Below are 7,892 nucleotides of genomic sequence, written 5' to 3' on the forward strand. Positions count from 1 at the left end.
TCACTTATTTAAACATTTTAGGTCAGTTCGAACCTACTGACTTTGTATAACCGAAAGAGAAAAGACAGAGACTGAATATCTGGACCCTCTTCTGATCTTCATCTACAACTATCCTGTGTGGCACAGCACAGACAGACCAAACACAAGAGCCTTGCTTTCCTCTTCTGGGTCTCAACACCATGGGACACAGTTCCCTAAGATAGATGATAATATTGGAATAAAAAACATGTCAGTCGGGCATCAGCCTGGTATATGTGAACACATTTTTTAAATACTCTTTTTTATAAGTAGGAACCATTAGAAAGTTTAGGTTCAAATACAGTTTTCAGACCCCAAGCAACAAATAAGATTTTCTGATCATGTTTCACTGTTTGGTTTGTTTATTTCCCACTCCTTTGCTATCCAATATTCCAGCCTTATCATGAAGAAATTTCTCCAAAAGAACATTGCCATACTTGTTTTACAGATATTCCTCCAATACCTTATTTTTCAGGGTTACACAGATCGCAGGAATGTCTATGTTGAGGCTTGGTAAAACTATGTGTTATAATGCCATGAAAACCTTCTTTGAAAGATGTTTTTGCTTTATTTAATGAGCATTTTTAATGTCAATTTTTTCAAAAGAATTCTGTGTACTAACACAATTGTAAAGGTCAATCTTTGTTTCATTACTTCATTCATTGCAACTAGTTTCCTTATCAAAGGAAGTATTTCTTACAGCTTCATTCATCTTTCTTTGCCCTCAAGCCTTTGGCTCCCAAGCACTGTGGCTGCCTGTATGCATGGGCAGTTCAGTGTGCATCCCAACTCTGGTTGTCTAAATTCACCCTAGAATTGGAGACAAGTGCATATGGCACTTCTCTCCCCAGGCATCATGGGCTGAAGTGAGTTGGTGGCTTTGTCTGCATGTGTAGTGTTGGCTGTAACGTGCCTGTCTCAGTGGGCAGCCATTTGTTCAGACAGACATCAGGCCAGATGCTTCCCAACACAGGCACTGTGACAGCCTGGGCCCCTTTCCAAGCCCTGCTTCCCAGAAACTGTATGAAGCTTCCTGCCGACAACAAGTCAGTTTTTCTTCAGCTCTCTCAGGGAGCACCCTGAACACCAGCAGTAATCGGAAAAGTGCAGATGGATGGGTCACAGCCCCTTCACAGGCTCCCAGGGGACGGAGATGAGCAGCACACCAAGCTGCAGCAGTCTCATGCTCGAGCTCCATGGTGAGGATACTGCCTGGTGGGAGCAGGTCTTGCAGCAAACCCAGGACTGGCAATTGCTGAAGCCGGGGGACACGGCAGGTGACTCTCTTGGAGTCCTATGTCTTCAACAAGGCAGATAACTAACAGAGAAGGCTGGGGAACTGGGAAGCCTCTACTTGCGACCAGCTTGCCACAACCTGGTGTAGTGAAAGGGCACTTCACTACAGAGGAGGTTGCATCTAGTTGATTTTTAAGGGCTCTTCCAACCCAAACCATTGTGTGATTCTGTGAACCAAGCCTTTGGAGAGGAATGCAAGGTTATAAAGCAGTAGCCAGTTGGAGCCTATGGATCACATACACTGATTGAGACCCGGGCTATTTCAGAGTCTTGGGATCTCCTACCCACCAGAAAGATTACTCATGTAGGCCTCTCATTCCCCTGTCCAGCATGAATGCCAAGCCCAAACTCCTCACAACATCACTTCACAGCTTGGAGCACCTCATGTTCTTTTGGTCTGACTGCACCTCTCCTGTGCTGTGATTTTGCTTAATTCTATGATGTTGGTTGCTTGGCCATAACATGGTGCAACACTTCATACTGTGGATGAAACACCCTGAGAATTCCAGGTAACTTGGCCTGTCTTCACTTTTCTGTAGGGAATTTCAAGGGGTTCTGCTTCATCCACTGAGATTTTACGTGTGACCACGTGCCTCTGTCACAGCAGACAGCAATAACCAGTGCTGCTTTGGGAGGTTCCAGCAACTCTTTTCTCACCGTGATTTTTGCCCCAGGTGAGAGGAGTTAAGGAACCTTCTTTTCAGAGCTATTTTAGGCAAGGAGGCTGTGATTCAATAATTCCTGCTGCATTTCCTTCTGTGGGTCACAGCCCATTCTTCACTGGTCTTGCATGGAAACTCTTGAGACCATCTAGCCTGGACATTTTTTGTGAAGGACCAAATGGTTGCTAAGAGATAATGAAGGACTAGTGATGGCAGTATGTGCTTGTGGTGGCCAGGGAAAGACCCCTTTGTAAACTAGCAGCAAAACCAACCAAAAATAGGGCGTCAGTCTGCCATTAAAGGCTTGGCAATATCTGGAAATATCAATTCTTTAATATCCTAGAATGAAAAGAGGGGAGAAACAGGCATTGCTGTCTGAGAGCAAGCACCTCAGCATGGACATGGAGTAGAGGACTTTACAGAATTAACTGTCTCCACAGGTTTGTATTGGATAATTACAGTAGTTTCACTTACAAACACAAATTAATGTCTGGACAATTCTTGAGAAATCCCAAACAGCGCTACAAAGACTACAAAATGGCCAAAAAAAATCTGCTACTACGAGTAACTAGGCCTGGGCATGTCTTGACAGAGCAAAAAAATTACTTGAAACTATTTTTAGATAGAAATCATCAGTCTAGTAAAAAATAGGACTCCATGAAACTATATTCTTCTAGATACCTCTATCTGCTTCCACTTGTGAAAGGGCAGGGGAGGATTGTAAAAGATGGCCTAATACAAATTTCTCTATGGCATAAACCATTAAATTTCACTCCTTTGTGAACCAAAGGACTTGGGCAGAAATGCCGGGAAGTGCCATCCAATCTGGAGGTGAAGGCATTGAGGGGACGAAGACTCATCCTGTCCATTATGTTTTGCTTGTGGTTGATCTCCATTTATCATTTAGGAAGCCAAGTCTTTTTTTTTTGTTTTTGGTTTTTTGTTGGGTTTTTTGTTTGTTTGTTTGTTTGAATCTATCTTGTTTAAACTCCAGCTATCCATGTCTCTCTTCACACTGAATTTCTATTACCAAGAAAGCACTACATTGTGGGCCTGAGAGATGTTTAGCCTGCTAGCAGCTGCTTTTTCCCAAAGAAAAATTTCTCAAGAAAGAGTTTTCTCAAAACAATCTTGGCAAACAACTATCCTTTCTCAAAACAATCTTTGTCCAGGTGGTGTTTGTTGTTTCTCTAGCTTAACCAATGGAATTAGAGAGGTGCCATTCCTATTCACCAATTATGTTAAGTCTGTATTGAAACACTTTATTAAGGGTAGTAAGAATTTGGACAATAAAGCCTTCTCTTCTATGCTCTTTGCCTTCTGAAATATTTGGAGTCTTTTGTGTCCTACAGCGACACTATATAATTCATGTGTACATTTTTTGTTCTTGTTGGTATTAAACTGCTAAAGGCTTTTTAAGCATCCAAATTCTTTGTAGCCTCTACAGTTTCTGGTCTCTTTAAAAAACATGACCCAGCAGATACAAACTCACCTTATTTCTACTACCTACTCCTGTGTGAGCATCCCCAAACAGCACCAGCCCTTTTCGTCCCATGTGTATGAGGCTCTTTTTGAGGTGTCTTGTGACACCTCCTAATGTTCCTTTAATCTTTTCTGAAGTTTCTGCTTTCCAGGATTCAGAAACATCCTCTAGGTACATGATTTGCATTCATTAATCCTAGACACTTAATTTTGCACTTGGACAGATTAAGACATAACTTATTTAAATGGTTCCATTTACAAAGTAATCCAGTCTGTGTGATGTTTCTGGGTTTTTGTCTTTTCCTCATCATCTGTATGTACTTATTTCAGCAACTTTTCACAGCCACAAATAAAAACAGGAATGACTCTGTGATGACTTCCAGACCACGATGGAAGTGTTGGGCCATAATTAAGGTTCCACCTCTTTGAACAATCCAATTGTTTGGTTATTTCTGCAATGTTATGTATTTCTTCACAACTGTCAGTCCATCAGCTTTTAAGCCATTTAATGATACTGAAAGGAAGGGAGACTTGGTGTGTGTAGTATGAAGCACCTTACCCAAGTCTGCTCCATCTACACAATCAATGTTGTGTTGAAGCTTCTTACCTACTCAAGTAATGAAGTTTGGTGTGTCTGCCAAGATCATTTTTCCCTAAGCCACACTTACTGGTACTACTGGTACCTTTTATTCATCATGAAAGAAATCTCATGTTTTCTTTTCCATTATTTTGAAAGAACTGACTTTAACATGACAGCCAGCTTATTACCCAACTCAGGCAAATGGGCACTGGCTGGTATCACCCTTTCTGAAGTGGCTCAAGCCTTTTGAGATTTATTGTTATAAATGAACCAGCTCCCTCCTCTGCTGACAAAGGCAAGCAGGAGTGCATTTGAAAGCACATAACTCTACATTTCCCTATACTTTTACTTCTCACTAGGCATCTCCTACTGATCAGTGACCAGAAACATCTTATGAGGTCTTACTTTTGGTCTGACAGCTTCTCCTTTGTTGATCTCAATTTTAAGACTCGGAGGTTATCTGGACCTGCAGATCAAACTATCAATAGAAAGACGCTTATCCCTCATACTTCCTTCATTTTGGGACATTTTTTTACATGGATTCCTTTTCAGTGTAACTCTCCTGAACACACTATGCATGAAAGTCAGCAGCTACTACAGTCATGAAGTAGACCTTTATACCACTGCTAGGAGCAATCTTGTTAATCCTCCTTCCTCCTTCCATTTTAGTCCAATGACTGCAGGTAAATATTGGTGCACTTGCAATATTATTAACATTCTAAAGAGAACATTATGGAACATTAGATCCTTGGGTAAAACGGCAGAATTTCCTTTTTATAGACAAGTTTAAAACAGAAGCTAGAAGACAGAAAAATTATTCCAGAATTTCCGTGAGAATATATTAACAGAGGACTGTTCTGGGAGAAATTAGAACAATCCCCCTTCACTTTCTTTCCTATCCAACCTCCATCACTGTGGTTGCATAGGAAAAACATAACTTCAGAAAAGATAACTTCAGCAGGTTCATGTTTACTGTACAGTGACGTAGCCAACATCACTGTGAACCCTCATCACCAGCTGAGGGGTTTGTCAAGATCAAAAAATGGTTATTGAAACAGGATCACATAACTGGAGGGTAAAATAACTCTATTTCATCTATTTCACAGGTGAAGAAGCAAACACATGTCTACTTAAAGACCTTCAAACTGGCCACCAGAAAGCTGACAAAACTCAAGTTACTCTCTTATAACCTGGGGCTTGGCAATAGAGGAGCTACAGCTGAGAAATCTGGGAGTGTTACTCAGCACAATGGTGTTTGCTATGCATGTTGCCAGTACCTGGAAAAGGATCTAATTTACACACAAGTTGAAAGGAACTGTGACTGAAAATGGCTAATTATAATTTTTTATAATTTATTGACAAGTAAATTATCAGTGAGATGGATGAAAACATCAGCCATACTGACTTGGAGCTGTTAGCCATTTTTCATGATTCGATAGAGACAGTAACTGCTTTTTAGATTACTGAGATGGAACCTAATCACTACATTGTAATAGCTATTGTGATAAATACATGTCCAAGTATGAAATTAGCAGCAGGTATCTCCAGAACTAACTCAATGACTGCTAAGTTCAAGTGTGACTTTAAGAGGACACTCAGCAAAAGCCACTGACTTAATTTGCTTTTGTGAGGAACAAGATATAGAACAGTACCTACTCCTGAGTGGCACCAAAACAAACTCTACAGAAAAATACGAAGAAACAGTAGATCACAAGTAAAATTAGAGTTGGACTGCAAGGGCTCTGTTCACTGTTCTGAGAACAACTGAGCTATAAACTTTTGTAAGTTTTGTAAGGCCTTTTTCTTTTTTATAAACTTTTTACAAGCTCTATTCTCTCTCTGGTGTACCAAATCTTACACAACCTAGCCCCCAGTCAAGGTCAGAAATCCTATTGCTTACAATATAGTTTTATCCTTTGCCTACTGAATTCCAGAAAGTGCAAGCTACAAAAACATTTCTGCAGGTAAGTTAAGCTATGTTGTTCCAAAGCGGTGCCAGCACACCTATGGTACCTGCAGTTTTCAAGTGCGTTCTGTCCTCGGATACCTCTGTTGACTGTGGGAGCAGAAAGGGCTGTGAATATCAGCTGCAAACACAGCTTCCCTCCTGACAGCTGCACCCATGGGAGTTACCCTGTTTCTGATCACACCAGGGTGTCTGTGGCTATTGGAAACCAGAGCGGCTGGAGAAAACACTGAGGTAATGGCTCCATCAAGACAAAAATTACACAGAAGACTCAAAATATACTGGGATCTTGCTACCAAGTGCTGAAGAACAAGGGGGTAAATGTGAAACAGTTATATACAGACAGGATGAATGGTCAGGCAGTCAAAAAGCTGGGATTCAGGTCTTGCAAAACATCCAGCCATTTGCCTTTTAGTGGCATTGAAGTTTTCTGAAGCTCTTCTCCTGCAATAACATGACAACTGGCTATGCTGAACCCTTTGGGGCAATGTGCCCTGCATTCAGGATTTCCATTGCCTATCTGAACAAAAAATTGAATATAACGTCCTTGGAACCAAAGACCTTACAGGATATTGTGCTGTTCACTGGAATTTTCTCTGCACTTTGTTGGAGAGCTGGCGTAGAAATCGTACAGTCATTCAAGCTGGAAGGTCCTTCTGCAGACTGTCTTCCCCAGCCCTCCTGCTCAGAGCAGGGTCACCTACAGCAGGTTGCTTAAGGCTGTGTCCAGTTGGGTTTTGAGTATCTCCAAATCCAGAGGCTTCACAATCTCTATGGGAAACATGTTCCACCATTTCAAAGAAATTCAGAGTCTTAAATTCAAATATAAGGACAAAGAAATATTTTTTCCAATTTTTTACTTATCTATACTAGAGTTACTTTGTTGTTGATTATAAACTAACCATCATCTTTCTCTGTTCTTTCACTTAACCTCTTCCATCCTGGCAAAAAATACTTAGTTAAGAGTATTTTACATTAATATCACATGTATGACCAAGCTCAAAAAACCTTGTGAAGGTCAGTATTTTAGGACCCCTTCCTGAACCTCAGGTCTGGGCTGAGTCTACAAAAATTTTACTGTAACCTCCATGGAATTAAATAAATTTTTTAATCATTATTGTTCCCATTCTGTTCTCAGTCTCATGGTGTTTTGGGTTAATGCAGGTAGGTCTTGGTAGCAGGGGTGCTACAGAGGTGGCTTCTGTGAGAAGCCACTGAAAGCTTCCTCCATGTCCAGCAGAGCAAATGCCAGCCAGCTCCAGCATGGACCTGCTGCTGGCCAAGGCCGAGCCCAACAGGAATGGTGGGAACATCTCTGTGATAGCATGTTTGAGAAGGGGGGAAAAAAAAAAAAAAGGTCTTTTGTGCAGGTGTAATTGCAGGCAGAGAAAAGCAGGGTGAGAACATATGAGAGGAACAGCTCTGACACCAAGGTCATGCAGAAGGAGGGCAAGGAGGTGCCCCAGCCACCAAAACCAAGATTCCCCTGCAGCCCCTGGCACAGCCCCTAGTGAAGCAGCTGTGCCCCTGCAGCCCATGGAGGAGACACAAGCTGGAACAGGTGGATGCCTGAGAGAAAGCTTTGAGTCCATGGGAGGCCCATGGTGGAAGAGACTCCATGGCAAGAGGAGCCCACACTGCAGCAGGTTTCCTGGTAGGACTTGTGACCCTTTGGGGGACCCACACTGGAGCAGGCTGTGCCTGAAGAACTGCACCCCCTGTGTGCAGTGTGACCCACCTTGCAGTTGTTTGTGGAGAACTGTTGCCTGTGGGGTGAACTCATGCTAGAGAAGTTACCTGAGAACGGTCTCCTGTGGGAAGGACCCCAGGCTGGAGAAGGGGAAGGAGTCCTCACCCTGACTAGGCAGAAAAAGCCTGGGATGAATTG

The 7,892-nt window shown here is 42.1% G+C and overlaps 1 long non-coding RNA gene across 1 annotated transcript; it reads right to left on the reverse strand.

The window, feature by feature from the left end:
- Nucleotides 1-6,275: 6,275 nt before the first annotated feature.
- LOC136285594 (uncharacterized) lies at nt 6,276-7,740 on the reverse strand. The gene is made up of 2 exons (XR_010719493.1): nt 6,571-7,740; nt 6,276-6,448 (listed from the first exon to the last, which is right to left on the reverse strand). It is a non-coding gene; the product is annotated as an uncharacterized lncRNA (long non-coding RNA).
- Nucleotides 7,741-7,892: the final 152 nt, after the last annotated feature.

The sequence above is a fragment of the Chamaea fasciata genome, unplaced genomic scaffold (genome assembly GCF_029207755.1).
Source record: "Chamaea fasciata isolate MVZ Bird 193981 ecotype frontalis unplaced genomic scaffold, bChaFas1.0.hap1 SCAF_2, whole genome shotgun sequence".
NCBI classification, from domain to species: domain Eukaryota; kingdom Metazoa; phylum Chordata; class Aves; order Passeriformes; family Sylviidae; genus Chamaea; species Chamaea fasciata.